General features: G+C 45.7%; 1 protein-coding gene and 1 pseudogene across 2 annotated transcripts in view; one reads left to right on the plus strand and one right to left on the minus strand.

The window, feature by feature from the left end:
• LOC135903622 (pyrokinin-1 receptor-like) overlaps positions 1 to 16,657 on the plus strand; it is a 212,096-nt gene that overhangs the window by 175,051 nt on the left and 20,388 nt on the right. The window lies entirely within an intron of this gene.
• Positions 15,402 to 15,614, minus strand: LOC135903757 (U2 spliceosomal RNA; annotated as a pseudogene).

Consider the following 16,657-nt stretch of genomic DNA (forward strand, 5'->3'; position numbering starts at 1 on the left):
ATCAGGTCCGATGGATAGTCGAGATCGAAACTACTGCTGCGGAGATACGAAGGAGGAAGGCGTTTGGCCATAGGTACGTAATACGCACACAGGAGAACTAAATGGGCAATCGGGTAATACGAAGTGAGGCCCAGAAGAAGACCAACCAAGGACCGCTGAACAAATGATGGCAGAAAACTGATGTCAACTCGCAGCACATGTGTATTTCTAGTTCCATCAAAATGGTCACCCTGAGTTGATAGAGGAGCTATTTCGACAATGGCCTCCGAAATCTGGCAATGCCTGCCATCCGATCGCATACGCCTTGGTTCGTCATCAGAAACGCAGCAGTGAAGAAAGGACAAAGCACACAAGCGTTCGTGGCGTCAATATCACGTTGTTGTGCCTACTGTTCATTCTGTGTCGATTCCTCAGTTAATTGAAAACAAAGCTTTCTGAAAGTAAACACACTTTGAAGTCGTAGCCGTAACAGTGGTGAGATAAACCTTCGCCTGTGAATAATTCTGACAGAAGGCATTTGGCTGTACGTGGGAAAAAGTTAAATGTTTTGCTCACACAGCGGAACACGGAAAGCAATGCCTTTTTGTTTTCTCAACGGATGCGGATAGTCAACACGAAACCTGCAGCTAAGCCTTTTGTTTGTCGTTCGCGGAACATTCTTGTAATGTTCTCAAACGAGGAGCAAGCTTTTAGTTATTTCGTGCAGATAAGAGACGGCGGCCAGACTACGAAGCAATTTGCCCGAGAATAAGACGATTCTAGACCTTCTTGCGATCGGCTCATTTCGGCAATTACACCTCTAACTCGCTCCTAAAGCTGCTACCAGCCGTCTAGTCATCTGGAACAAAGATTCCCAAACTTTAGTTGGGGAGCTTGGAAGAGGAAGTCATGGCACAAAAGAAGAAACTCGCAGAGCCAGAAACAGGTACAAATAGCAACAGAAACACACACATGTGTAGATCGAAATCGGCGGCCGAACCTAATCGAGTTGGCGAGAAGACCGCGGTACAGAAAATCTCGTTTACGGGACACGCAATTACTGACGATGCTTGCGATAGAAGTCATGTGCCCTGTGTGAGTGAATACGCCAGTGGAAACTCTGCGTCTTTGTTTGCATTCCACCTGTCTTTACCGTGTTTACTTTAGCCTCATTTACGCCGTTAACGTTTTGATCCGGATGCGAGAACTCCCGAATGAATTGTTATTGGTTTGTCAGCGTCACACAGATGCTAGCGAATGAACCCAATTGTTAGCCCAGTTATTATTACTGTGCAAGTATAATAGCAACAAAAGCTTAGTATTTGTTTCCTTGTATCTATGTTCTCGATCCACGTCTTTCCCCTCTATAGTCTCGCGCCGGAATTGGCGGCCGTAGCTATTGTTTACCTCTCAGCATCGGTTCAAAGTTCAAACTTCAAGCGTGTCCTCGTTTAATAATTTTCATTTCTTGAACAATAATTATTCTGCATAATGGCGATGTCAAGTGTGAGCTGGCTGTGTGATCTTGACACTGTGAGGAATTTCTTAACATGGCGCAGATTATTGCCTTAAATATGGCGCAAATAATTTGGCGATACCAATGGTGAAGATACCAAAGAAAGACCATACAAGTGTTCACTACTGCGAATATCCCTATTAGTAGTCGTGGTGTTACATTCGGGCACAAATATAGACACAAGAGAAATATAATTGAAAGGGACAAGCTTAAAATTATTACAAGAGAGAGAGAGAGAGAAACCATGAGGGAAAGGCAGGGAGGTTAACTAGCCTGAGCCCGGTAGGCTACCCTGTAGTGGGGAAGGGAGATAGAGGGATTTAAAGAGGAGAAGGAAGAAATTTTTTACGAGAAGGGCAACACGTCCGAGGTCCAAAGCCCGGAGGGGATAGGAAAATTGCGATGAAGAAAGACAGGAGAGAAGGAGTAAATAATAAAAGTCTAAAAGATTAAAAAACACATCAAACAACAGAAAACTAAAAAAAACTCGTCTATATAAGCATTAGGTAATGCTATTACAAGCAGAAAAAAAACAAGACGCACCCCATTCATGGATGCAGTAAACAAAAACAAAGGCGTCATTTGTCTGAGTCATATAGAGGTAGCGAATGTGATGAACGCGCAGAAAAATAAAAATAATAAAGCACAGCAAGATAGCACCATCCGTCATGGTGACTACGAACTTTTCCTATTCAACAAAATTGAAACAGGAAGAGGAAAACAAATGCAGCAAAGTTTTAGATGCCTAAACAAGACTTCTGAGTCAGTTTTTTTTTTCCCCTTTAAGCTTTATGCTGACCACTGATAAGCCTCCTCTGGCAGTGTTAAGCGTACCGTGGTGTACCTATAAGGGTGTTTCAGCGAACACTTAAAAAAAATTATTAAAGTTGCCTGTGGCAGATACCGCAATTATAGTTCGTGAGGTGGTCTACTCGAAGTGACGGACACTAGTTGCACAAAAAATTGAAACGCAGAATCGACTAATTAACAAAAGTTTGCTAAATAAATTTTAACTAATTGCTTTCAGACCCATATAGCAATTTACAAATTCTAACCGTGGAGCTTGCAGGGCAGATCCACTTGGAACGAATTCTCAGGATGACACCATTTTCGATATATTGATTCCCGAACTTTGAGGAGAAAAGCATCGGCGTTCCAGTTACTTCTGTGCATTAATGCATAAAACGACGTTTTCTTAAGAAATTATATATATATATATATATATATATATATATATATATATATATATATATATATATATATATATATATATATATATATATATATATATATATATATATATATATATATATATATATATATCTTGAACGCCAATGCATTTCTCCGCAAAGTTCGGGAATTAATATCTCGAAACTGGTGCCGTCCTTAGAATTCTTTCCAAGTGGATCCACCTTGTGAAATCCATGGCTAGAATTTCTAAATTTCAATAAGGGACCATAAGATACTTAGTTAAGAAGTTGATTAATGATCTTTTTAATTAGTCAATTATGAATTTCATTTTTTCGGATAAGTAGTGCCCGCCTCTTTGAGTGGACCAGCTCATGAACTAGAACTGTGCTTTCTGCAACAGGCAACATTTAAAAATTTATGAAAGTGTTAGCTGAAAGACCCGGTACGTGCCAGTAAGAGGACGGCAGATTACACTTTGCCTTTCTCGACCCCTTTATCTGCTTATCCACTGTGCCCCTCCACAGAAACAGGATGCCGGTGCAAGATTTCATTAAGGTTAATCCTCCTGTCCGCGAGTTCTTCGACTTCGATGTATGCTACAGAAACATGCACAGGAAAAAAATAATGAAGCATCTTTTGCTGGCCCTCGACCGTCGTTCTCCTGCCGGAAGCCCCTAATCATTTACACCGGTTCGTCTTTTCATCCCCGTCTTGGCGATGCCGGATATAGCCGGCCGAATTGGTCTATGGTTCCTCTAGGTAAATCTGTGCAGTTATATCGTTGCTGCAGGAGGCTTTAGCTATTTCTAAACTGACTTTCAGAAAGGAAATATTAGTGATATGAGCTCCTACGACATTACGAAATTAGACGCCACACTGAACTGAAGTTGCGCCACAAGCTCCACTTTGTAACGATGTCGGAACGACGTTTGGCGTAATTGTAGCTAAAATCGGAAATTGCGTTTGACGCCTTTCAGGCGTGAATACAGCCTGAATATGGATCACTGGGAAATAATTCCATCTTGTATGCAGTAGCCGCTTTATGAAGGAAGATATCGTTCGAGCTCTTCAAAGACGTGGGAAATTGAGAAGTTATGTCGTAAGGCAGCCGTGTTACCTTATTTATAAAAGCTTCCTGCGTTTAACTTGAATATCACTGCCTTAACACCACGATAAAGACGAAATAAACCTGTCAATTCGCGAGTGGGAAATTGTCCTATTGATTACGTGAACATTGAGCAAGTCCCAAAGCCGCATTATAGCGCGATAAAGCCACTTTGGAGAGGTCAATCGTGCAACCTTTATCGATGCTACGGTATAGCTACTGTTTTAAAAAGTTACAGTTCTGTGATTGTTGCAAGCTTTCAGTTACAATAAGCTCGAATTGGGGTTTTTTTTGTTTTTTTCTTTACAATTCATGATATTTTCGGCTGTGTTTAGGAATAAATGTGGACGTAAGTAACATGTTTCAGTAAGATTACTTCATTTTTTTTTAACACCATTTCATTAAGTGGGCATCAGAACACTACTTCTTACATCATGTTTTGGAATGCGAACGACCAGACACGCCCCGGCGATTTCCACGATGCTGCACAGATTTATTCAGATATATTATAGCCACATAGGGGAGCACGTAGGTGGCAGTCTCTGCTCCGGAGACGCCCACGACAGACAATAACTGCAGCGTATTTTATTCTGCTTTCTTTTTTTTCCTTCTTTTGTTATATTTTTTTTTGGCTTGTGGGCGGCGAACACACAAAGTTTGCGTAACATGAGAAAGCACTCAGCATGAAAGACAGCGACGCCGGCGCCCATGTTCACGCGCACGTGGAGGCGCCACCGGGCAGAACGCGTTATTGCCGGAAGAGAACGTACTACACAGGCACGCGCGCGGTCACGCCGACAATTTCCTCTTTGTCACTCGGCCGTTGTGGTCATAGTCTTTCACCTCCAAAACAAGCGCGTTTGTTGGCACTGCTTCCTGCGTTCGCTCCCAAACATGGAACGGCTGCGGACCTCCAGAGGACGCTTGTTAGTTTCCTCGCGATCCAGTCACGAGCAGGACTGGTTCGGGCTATCAAAGCCTGTTTATAGCGGAAATGTTTCGAACCATCACAACAGACGGCCTCTTTTGTTCGCCTGCATCGCCACTGGCTGGCGCAGAAGCGTGGGCGACAAAGACAGACGAGCCCGGCATTGCGGAAGCGGAAGGTGGAAGCGCGAATAGCGACACCGACTAAGTTGGCAGGTACGATTGTATTTTGCTGCGTTCCTAGCTTCGATGGTTCCGGTAATTGTAGGTCAGAAGCCGGTGCCTGGTCCGCAGTGGCATTACCTGCTCCTGGCACAGCTTGGCAATCCACCAATACGTAATTGGCCGACATCTTTAAAGGAAACTACTGAAAAGGGCGGGCTTCTGTTTGTTTTTGCAGGCATTAATACTAAGAATTCCTTTTTCTTTTATTGTTTTTTTTTATTCGTTCAAGAGAGAGAGAGAAACAAAAGGGGAGAAAAGACAGGGAAGTTAGCCGGTGTAAGTACCGGCTGGTTACACTGTGCTGGGGAAAGGGAAAAAGGGAAATGTTGCCTTAACAAATAGCTCGGATCCACACACTAGTGCATTTTGACTGACTAATTAAATATAACCTAATGAATTCAAGGCAGATAATGCGATTCCCGAATTGTGAGCTGACGAGTTGGCAAGTCCGTTTAAGCTTCGCAAGCTGCCGCCAGTATTGATGTACTCGCACTGTAATTATGCGATGAAACGAGTTGATCTCCTGGTTGAATTTGTCCTGCACAGCTGAAGGACATGATTTGTTTAAAATATGAGTGAAACAACGGTGAATATCGCGGGAATATTGGCGGTGCTTATGCCAAAGTCCGTGCTAGTTGCGAAATTTGTTCCAAGTGAACATTCCTCGAGACTTCGCTGGCTTCGATTCATCGACCGCAAGATGCGTTTTAAAAGTGTTTCATTAAATACTTTGACATTTTGCTAATTGTTTAGTTAAACAGTGCGATAGCTCGCGAAATTAATGTCTACCTTTACATCAACCTTCTCAAGAAATAAAATTGGCGATTTAACAAGATTTCTGTTAGAGTTTAAAACTGAACCCATGCGACTAACCCTGCGAGCAGCGCGAACCGGTCCGTATTAAGTGTGCTTAGTTGCCGTAAGAAATCAGTCATAACGCATTTTTTTCTTAGTGTGCGTGTGTGCGTGCGTGCGTGCGTGCGTGTGCGTGTGTGTGTGTGTGTGTGTGTGTGTGTGTGTGTGTGTGTGTGTGTGTGTGTGTGTGTGTGTGTGTGTGTGTGTGTGTGTGTGAGAGAGAGAGAGAGAGAGGAAGGGAGGGAGGGAGGGAGGGAGGGAGGGAGGGAGGGAGGGAGGGAGGGAGGGAGGGAGGGATAGAGGGAGAAGGGGAATAGATAAGTGGCGTTACGCAACAAGTGCCGGACTGCCCCACTTCCAAACCTTAACACCTGACAGATTATACAAATATTAGCTCGTACAGTAAGCGCAATCAGGCTCCAGCCGACGCATCTCTGAAACATCAGGGAACGCGAACAAAAGCGCCCCCTTTCAACACCCTTCAGCGACGCAGCCATGCGAAAACTCCACCATTTGTCTCCCACCTAAGCGCATTATTCAAACCCGCACGGACTAAAGCACATCAGGCTGCACCCCGGAATAGCACGTTACAAAACAAGCAGCAGGGGCTCGGCCGCCGTGTTTCCCAGGGATCCTTCAGCACCGAAAACGAGATAAGAAAAGAAAAAAAAACAGGGGTGGGGGGGGGGAGGTACAAAGCGCATACGCCTCTCTTCGGCGCCAGCCATGGACAGCACTCCTCCCCAAATGGAGGGCGTGCCCTCTCTCTAACCTGCGGTGCGTTCTTACCTATTTTCCCTCGCCCGCCGTCGACATCCGTCTTCCGCATACAAGACTCGTCGCGTTAGCGGACCTGCCGCCGGGTCAATACGCTCACGTCATTTGGGGCAATTTTCCAAGCCTCGGCAAGTAACGGTTACGCGCTCGCTTCCCTCATTAGCAGAACATAGCTGTAGGCTCGACACTGCCTGCTCCTCTCTGCCCGTCTCGGGGTGCGATTGGAGAGAGACGCGAGGAAAGACAGCGAGGCTAACCAGACGCCCGTTCGATTTGCTACCCTGCAATGGTGAAAGGGAATGTGCGCGGGAGAGAGTGACGGCAGGACGCAAGGGGTCGCCTGCGTGCGCGTCGGTCTGTGCGCCCACTACGCGACAGTGAGGTCGTGCGCGCGCGTGTCATTAGCCAAAGGTGAAGCACCCCTCAAGTCGTGCGTGTGTATTGTGCGCTGTGCATTCATTTTCATGCGCATGGAGATGTCAGCCTCGTACCTGTGTACCTAAACGTAAACACACGCACGCACGTGCGTGTGTGCTGATGGGACTGTGCGTATACCTCTATACGTGAAATTGAGAGAATGTGTGCGTTTAATTACCTAAAAGTAAAGCTTCGGTAGCCCGAACGTATGCGTCTGTGCGTGCGCACCTTTATTTGCGTACGTCTTACAAGGCGGTGCGCCTCCCTGTTCATGTGCGTGTGTGCGCTTGTGTACGTGTGTGTGCGTGTGTGTGAGAGAGAGAGAGAGGCAGCGTACTGGGGCACACGTTTTAGGGCTGGGCTCACAGTCGCCCGTGACTGGAGCACGGAACGACGGCGGCGGCGACGCGCCACGGTGTCTATTTTTCGTCCAGCCACTCGCGGCAGCTCTCTCGGGTCTGCTTGTCACGTCTCTCATTATTTCCCTTTTGGATAGAAGCCTCGCTTCACTGCGCAGAGTACGTTCTCGACGTTTTCGAGCAGCGTGGAGTCTGGCTAGATCCCCTCGCTAAGGCCCCGTTAAAGTGCCGGCTAATTACGTTTCCAGAGCTGCGCCAGACAAAGCTATCGGCATTGAGGAAGTGGTACCCCTCCTTGAAACACGTGGCAGTCTAGGTGTATTAATTATTCACGAAAGGCTTCGTGCATTCGGCACTTTGTGAAGGCTCTGGGACAAAGTAACACAGCCCCACAAAAGGGGATAACACTAAGAGAAACGACGAAAGGATGCGCTCGCAGCTGGCATCAGTTTGTTGATGCAGGCTGCAAAGCGGGCAGGCGACATGTGCGTCACTGGTGTTTGGAGCAGGCATATGCATACACGTGCAACTCTTGTACGGTGTCCCTCCCACACGTACTCAGTGCTTGCTCTCTCCCTTTCTTCCTCTTTCTATTCCACTTTCCCCCACCCCCAGTGTAGGGTAGCAAACCGGATGCTGTTCTGGTTGACCTCCCTGCCTTTCCTACACTTGCTTTCTCTCTCTCTCTCTTGTATCTCTCATTTAAAGAAAGCAGCTAAGCAGTATTATCGAAAAACCTCCCGGCCTTACTTTTGTACGTTACTAAGAGTACTTCTTGGGCTAGGTTGTGAAACATAACTATAAGAAGATGGGCGCAAAGTAACACATACACAGACGAAGAAGATTAGTTCTGTCTTATAGCTTTGTACGTTACTTATGCTTGGGCCTCGATTACTACTGCTTAATATGGTTCGTATGTCTATGTGCATGTATATATGTAAATAAGAGAGTAATCAAGCAATTAAGGTGAGCTAGTGAGCAAGCGAGTGGTGACCACGCGCTAACTGGTCTGGTGCTCACGTCTACGTGAAGTGTGAAATCGTGTTCTTCTGAAGAATTGATGAACACCACCGCATAGAATCAGTTTCGAGATGGAATTCCACAAGGTGGAACATCGTTGCAGTAAACAGTCTCATACTCTTGTTAACGAACTTTAGAAGAAGCTCATCGTATCAGTGAATGCGCGAACATCTTATATTCTGTAAAAGAAAAATTATGTACAGAGAAGTATATGAATATATTAAAAAAAAATTTGATGTCGTAAAGCTTGAAGCGCTAGCCCATTCAAGAAAGGAGAGACTCGGTTTATCAAAATTTCATGATTACGGCGAACTATTCTTCCAAATAGATTTCGCCTTCAAAGGCAACGCTGAAGTCTTTGTTATCAAAGAGAATACTTATGTTACGGGCACCCACGCTCTTTGCGGTACCATTAGAACGGTGAGATTTATGGCACGTGTTTTTCTATACCGCGCAATTTTTGGTGCTGCCAATGCTCACTCAAAGTTTTCAGTGCCACTGGACTGCTTCAAAAAATCTCCGTCTGAGTTTTTTTTTGTTTTTTTTTGTTTTTTCTTTGGTCCTCCAGTACACGTGCTGAAGAAAACGCGGGCTCGAAAGCTACGAAATTAAATTCCTCCTCGTGTGTGACGTCACTGCAAAGTCGAAGACTCCTCGTTATTATTGGAGCTCCGAACAAATTCTCAATGCTTTCTATACGAGTTGTATGCCCCACAAGAAGCTCGTACTCAGGCTAGAAATTCCGACTAGAGTTAAAGTGAAAAAAAAAAGAAGCGTGTGAAGGAAGCCGATTATTTTTCTTTTATTTTAATCTTGTTCGTACGCGAAAACTCTAACAAACGAACCTTTCACACGGGTTTCTGTGGATTGCCGCCATTGCTGCAATCCTCAGCAGGCGTGTTTCCCCACTGCGATTCTGCCGGAACATGTCGTCTATACCGGCGTGCTGATACCGACATTACCGTACCCAGCAACGACGTGAGCTGTTCGACGCACGTAACTTAATTACCAAGCGAGAAATGTCTGAGAATATCAAAGCACTGCCGTTTTATTTTTTTTTATTTTAGCCTATATCAAAGTCAGTAAAATAAAATGCACGCTGCCATCGCCTCTAATCAAAGCCAAGCCTCCACCACTGCACTTGACTCGGTAGTACCCGTTACACGTAATAAACCGCGCAAGCAGTTAGGCGCCGCACATGGTACGAGAGACGTGATGTCATTAACGCAATAACCACAACCAAGGCTTCAACTCGAAGCGAAAATTATGGCAAGTACGCCGTAATCCAGCGAGTTCTCTCGCAGCATTCGCAATGATGGCGTCGGGTGCGATAGTAACGTGCCCAGCGTATACGGAGAACCACGCAACCCAGGCAGAACGAATGGCCAGTGCTGTAAATGCCACTGAAAAGTAGGTAATGCACATAGCTAACGCAGATTTGCATTATAGTTAGCGGCGGTAAGTACAAGTAATTTCCGCTATGTTGGCGCCTTGGTGCCTTCGTTTCTTGGCGTCTCATGATACCATTATATATATATATATACATATATATATGGCTTGACGAAATAACGCTGGCTCCGGTAGTAAAATGAAGAAAAAAAGCACGACACTGACGGGTTCGGCAGGTCGTACGTCGTACTCTTTAATCTTTATTATATATATATATATATATATATATATATATATATATATATATATATATATATTGAAATTTTACGCCCCAATACCCGGATCTGCTTAATAGGTACGCCATAATGAAGCAATCCGGATTAGTTTTGACAACCTGGGGTTGCCTAACCTGCGCCCAATTATGCACACACGAGCGTTCGTCGGTCGCGCCCCATCGGAATGCTGCCGCCATGGCGAGGATGCAACCAGCGACATCAACCTCAGCAGCGCAACATAATTTAGTTATTAGAAGACCTAGTTGCATAATTAGATGTCATGCATGCATTCGTGGCGTTTGCCCCGTTAATGCTGCTCTTCGTTTTTTCTGTGAAGCTCCATGTAATCAAAATGCGGAAAGGGACTCAAACGCATCACCAATTTGGCTTTCTTCAAACTCGGCCGCAAGCGCCCATGCCGTTCGTGCGTGCTTTTTCTCTGAGACGAGACTAAATCATCTCATCTAGCAAGGACAAAAAAAAACAAGAATATGCACTGCCAGGTCGTAGTAAGAAAGCTTATTGAATTGCGTGGCCACGACGTCCAGGCAACTTGTGTGGAAAATGGCGCTTTCAATCGAGCGCTCTCCAGATGTTCCCCTGCATGCTGTTGAGCTCACTGAGCGTGACATGTATCGATTTCATTTCCGGTAATCCAGCGGGATTCGCGTCACTTCCTCCTCTTGGCTGAGAGCCATTTACATGATGGCAAACGCATTCGTCACGCCACAGTTGATCTTTATTTCAGTGTATATATCCTAGTATGGCACGCCACGATGACTAGCGGCCTAAAGCCGCCCTCTGACACGAACGAGAAGGTAACTTTATCTCAATTTTGTGGATATCTAAGCACTCAGGCCAAAATTACGGCTAGGCGCCTTTGTTTTTTTTTTCCTTGCTGCCTTCCCATAATTTCCAAATAGGTGGTGCTTTCCAAAAAAAAAATTTTGGTACTGTCATGAGTTGTCCGACGTCTTTTATTTGCACTTCGTGCTTTGGCCATGAGAGGTTACAGACTGTCTGGGTTGTTGCCTACCGCTGCACACAATTTAACCATCAATGCAGTTGTTTTGTCCTAGCTACGCAAAAGTGTATTCGTAAGAATTGCACGTACTTGCTTCAAGTTAGATTCATTTTGTCATCCTTCAAGGCACCTTCGAGAAAGTGAGAAGGAAACAGCAGCTCAGGGCTTCTGAATGCTTGCATCCACATTAGAAAAAAAAAAAGAAATTTCGGGCCTAGAGCGAAACGAAAAACACAAACTGAATGATTCAATAAGAAGAAAAAAGAAAAAAAAAGAGTGTCAGGCGCCATTATTCGGCAGCATGACGTAAAACTTGGCACTACAGTATATTCTCTTGGCCATTTCTAGTAACATTATTTCCAATACCGCAGAAACGTCCGCCCAGAAATAAAGTACCTCAACAATTCAAAGACGACAGTAAAGAGCATCCTCTATACGTCAAAGTCGCATCCACCGCTAGTGAATCTTAACTTGCATTAGTTTAAGAATCGCATCTGTGTCGGTACCGGAATTCAAGTAGACTTATATTGGCATTGCTACAGCACAAAACAGCTTCAACTTCGACAATACGAAATAGGGGGCTACCTTTAGCGTGCCTGCCCACTCGAAGTGTGCCGTATAATATCCTTCCCTCCAGAGACCCCATCCACTACCTTTCCGGTTCCCACCCGTTGGGGACACGAGCTCCGCATCCCCGGGTCGTTTGTCTTTGAAGAGCACTGTTTACCGGCCTCCCGCAAACATCGAGGCGCCGGCAGTCATTGCCTCGCAAGATTCACCTAGTGCCCCGTTCTCGCGCGGAGGTTGAGTGTGCAGAGCACCTATAGTCGTTTACCATGGCTCGCCCGCTCTCTCAGAGACGTGGACCACCTTGGCCTTTGGCACGCCGCTGGTCGCCATGGTAACCGTTTTTCTTCGCGTACATAAAACCACTATTTCTGTTCCGAGTAACAGTGGGCGTAGCCACTGTAAATTATTGGCTCTTTGAACCCAGTGCCAGCGTGCACATTGATGTCACTAATACGGTTTTAGAAAGCAAGATAATTTGTCTGAAAATCAAAGCGAAAAGGGAAAAACAAGCTGAAATCATAATATATAGCAATCCTGAAAGATCACGCGTCACTTTACAACAGTCAACGAACTGCGCTGTTTGTCGTTCTCGAGTATTGCAGTCTGCAATGGTTTAAAACAAATCTCGACATGCGCCGTAGTTAACAGTCATGGTTAACCAGGATGTTAAGGCGAGCGTAGCCTCCATGGCTCCAGAAGCCACGATGTAGTGCGCCGTCAAGACAGCAGTCAAACCTGTGAGAGGTGGAAGCTCATCGATGTTCACTATATGTTGAGATCTCCGAAACTGAAAAAAAACAAAAAAACAAGAAAAAACGTGACGTCAGTCAAATGAATCTTTTCCTCCCTCCACCATCCTTTCCTAGAGGTGAAGGCACTTTAACTTTCTCGTATCCTCAAATAGGGCTTGCACAATTTTTCATATCTATCCCGATCTGGCCTACGGTAGTGCTTATTACGTAGCCACCGGCAAGCTAGCTTCTTTACAATGTAGCTCTGCGTGCCAAAAAGCCAGCTTGTGTCCTCGCAGTCCGCTAAAAAATTAAGGGCCGAAAATTTTCACAGAAGCAACTGAGCATAGCAAACCAACTGACAGCCTAGCAAAGCCTGACAAAACTGCTACTCTCAACTTCTACTCATTTGTTTGCCCTCGAGCCAATCAACGCAATAAGAAATACACTGGTAGTGGAAGCAAGAAAGTAGCCGACCGCCAAAAGGTCAGGACATGGAGCAAAATATTACGCTACATTTTGTTTCATAAAACTCCTTTTTATTTTTTTCTAAAGAAACGTGCGCTTCCTGGTTCGCTCTCCTGGCTGGACAAGGTGGGGGCACCGTAACCGAGTGGATCTTCATTAAATGCTCATCAGAGTCTCGTTGCCTGCAATATAGATGACTCGAGCGTGCGTTCACGCATTACGCCGCCAATTTAAATTTGCCCGCTGAAGTTTTCTTTTTGTAGCCATGTGAGGTTAAATGAGATACTATCAGGACACCTCACTTAGTGCGCTGCGAGCGTTCCCATTTCCGAGCGTTCTCATCTCGTGCTCTGGTGAGCAGCCATTGCTCCGGTACTCGTGTTTTATTAAACTGCAACGAGTTCGTATAACATAACTGGTTAGTCAACAAGTAGCTAGCAGAGAAGGAAGGAAACCTTGCAAGAAAATTATGGTGATGACTCGGGTTTCAATCGTTTCTGTGGAGCGGGTCGGTGCCATTTTCTCTTCATAAAGTCGAAGACAATGAGGAAACAGTGTAAAGAGGGGGAATTAGTTTAATGGTATCTGGCGAGGATAGCCGTACGACGGGCTTCGTATGCTGATCCAGGCCTGATGGCGATAAGTGAAAGAGAGGAAGTAAGAAACGCGCACGTACACACGCGCACGTACACACGCACACTGTAGATCAGTCCGCAATGTTTGGAGGACGATGTAACCCGTGACCCCTTCACCACCACCGAAGTTTCTTGTGCCATATTAAGAGTGTTTCCCGTTCTTTAAAAATATGAATGCCATATCGTCGGACATTCGATTCACTCATTTCCAAATCTATGAATCTCTCCCCATCGGGCCAAAACGACCACTTCAATTTGACAAACTGATAGTGGCGTATTTTAATAGCATGCATCAGTTACAGACAAACCTGTCCTTTTTCTTTTTTCTGGAACTTAACTGCTTATCTCAGCTGTGTGTCCTCTGAAGTATAGCGCATTGGCTGCAACAGCAGACCAACCTAACGAAGTGCGTTACCTTGAAAGGCAAATAGTAAAACGATAACAACGCCGCGAGTTCGTCAACGGAACACAATATTGCAACTAGCTCAGCCTTCTCGTTTATACAGGCTTCAGTATAAATGCAAGTTCCGGATCAATGCGCAGGATGTCCCAGTCTTCAACGTTCAAATAAAGCAAGTGAGAAAAAAAAAAGACCTATCGGAACTTTGGACGTGTCTCGGCTCACGACGTTAAAGGAATACGGTGGTAGCAATTCCTGGTTGTTGTCTCACTTTCTTCTTATTTCTTTTATTAGCCTGTAGGTGGCGTGGTGGGTCATGAGAGTCCAATAACCCCACGAGCCGTACGTTCTAGAACGATGTGCGAACCAAACGCCTGGTCGATAGCGGTAAACTACGCCGCATCTCCATTCTGTTTCTTTTCGTGCGTCGCTCCTAGTTCTCGCTTTCACAGCAACAAGCCGCGGTCGCCACGCACGCGCGCCGATACAACACGACGGGCCAGCAAATGGCGTAGCGAACATGCAGGTCCCCCATGTCAGCGCGTAGCGGGAGAAAATGGCTTTTTTTTTTTTTCGTCGCGTGATTGTTGTCCATTCCTTCCACTCGGTTCCTGCTTCAGCTTCCACCTTGTTTCGTACTATTTGCTTTGTCGCGCGCTCAAACGTGAGGCCATTACTCCGTGGGCGATAGGCATCGCACCCTGGGGACGCGAGGCCTCTCCAAACAACAACAACAAAAAAAACATCCGCTGCAGTCGAGGCCAATCGAGAGGCGACGCTTGCGCAAATCTGGACAGCCACGAGTCGACCGTCGTCGCTTCCTTCTTTGACGCCGTCGATTCTGTCGCGCCGATCGCGCCAAATGAACGCCTGATTACCCCACACTCTAGGCGACGACGACGACGACAATGAGACGACGATGCTAAGCCTCAAGTCTCGGAACGCGGGGACTCCACGTTGCACGCCGGAGGCCATTTACGCTAGCTCTCATTAAAGCAGCCGTTCGATTTGGAATCGAATGAGGAAGCAGCCTCTAGAGAAAACACCCGAGCACCTCCTTAATGTCCTCTTTCAGACACAGTGCAGAAGCGGGAACGGTTTCATCAGGCAATCGCGGAACCAATTTCAATAAAAACTGCTGTGTTTACATGAGGAAGTCAGGACACTGTGAGCGAATCAGTTCTACTGGGATCCGCGAAGCTGACAAAATTCATGAAAATGGATGAAAACTTCTCTTTCTCAAGTAATCGATAGCCTAAGAATATTACTTTGTGCGTTCAGAAATTGTGTAAACAATATCGCGATGTTTAAGGAAATTGAGACCAAAGAATTATTTATAAGAGCCCATAAAAATTTGCATTTCTCAAAAACGTGAGTCGAAAAGGGGCGTTTGTCTCCTACCCGAAGGCGTCCCCACCACAAATGGTGCATTTGCGGTGCCACATGAGAAATAGACGCCATGGGTGTGGCCCAAAAATCACTTTCTGCAGCGAAGCTGTATATAGCTAGTTTCTAGCGGATTGATGTCCGTAGAGCAAAAACGTTGGGCCGATCCCGAAGATAGTGAAATACCGGGCCGACCGGTGGAGGAATGAAGCAGGCTTGAAGCACTCCGCGCACAAGTTTAATATAAATATATTGTAATATATAAACTCTGTACAAAAAAGTTTAATATCGTGGGTCCAAATACAGCCAGTATCAGATATTAAGGTGATAAGAACAGATACTACACTTTGACCCGCGTCGGCCATGTCCACGTTCGCACCACCCTCTCTTTGTTGGCGTTCCAAGCGCTCGCGTATCTCCTTTCCTTTCGCTCTCCTGTGGTAGCGCTCCCGTCTAGTGCCTAGTTTTTCCCCGGCTCCTTGGGGCGGCGGTCTCATCATCCACGCGAATCTATAGAAAAAAATTACGGTAAATGGGTGCGTACCTATGTTCAAAATTCTGCGTCACCTCTGTGTTGTATGCTAAACAGCTTCGTTGGCCATCCTCCTTCACAGAGTGGAATGGCTCATGGCATTTTGTGTGCTTGTGCGTGCATGGGTGTGTGTGTGCTCACGAAGGTCTCGACGTGAATTTAGGGCAGCGGCTCCCTTCCAAAGAATATCACCTCTAAAGAAGGCCGAACGCCAGGCTGGGGCACGCTTGTGCTCATTTGAGAACCAGCGGATGCCCGGCGGCGGTGGGAACCTTCCGCAGCCGAGACAAGCGCTCAACAACTAGGCCCCTGTTGTTGCGTGTTTTGAAGCGTATTAAATGGACACGTTACACTTCGGTATACCTCTATTTCTGGTCTCGGGGATAAAATATACCTTTGAAAACGAGTGTTCACAAAATACCGCTGCAAGTTTGTGGTCTATTGTAATCCGCAAGATTTATATGCCTATAATGCGGCGTAAACAAATGCTTCCGCTAAAGCTTACGCTAAACGCTTCTACTAAAGAAAAATACAATTAAATCGCAGCAAGTCCAACCTTTCTATTACTGGAATGTGAGCCGTATGCATACCCATGTCACCAAATTCGCATTCCGCACCTAAGTTACGCCGTTACGCCGTCATGTTGCATATGTCTGAATAATAGTCGTAGCTGTGGACATTCACAGACACGAGTACGTAATCTCAGTTCTTACCAACAGCTCTACATAAGAAATAAAAAGATGGAGTATTAAAATGCATTCGTACCATATGTGGCGCCACTGATTTCGTACTCCTGTGCAGATTCTGACAGGTCGTTTTGAAGCAGCACATCAAACAAACAAAAGAAGAACATTGAACTTGTCAGTTTGAGTCTTT

Source organism: Dermacentor albipictus, chromosome 9, assembly GCF_038994185.2.
Source record: "Dermacentor albipictus isolate Rhodes 1998 colony chromosome 9, USDA_Dalb.pri_finalv2, whole genome shotgun sequence".
In the NCBI taxonomy this organism is placed as follows: Eukaryota; Metazoa; Arthropoda; class Arachnida; order Ixodida; family Ixodidae; genus Dermacentor; species Dermacentor albipictus.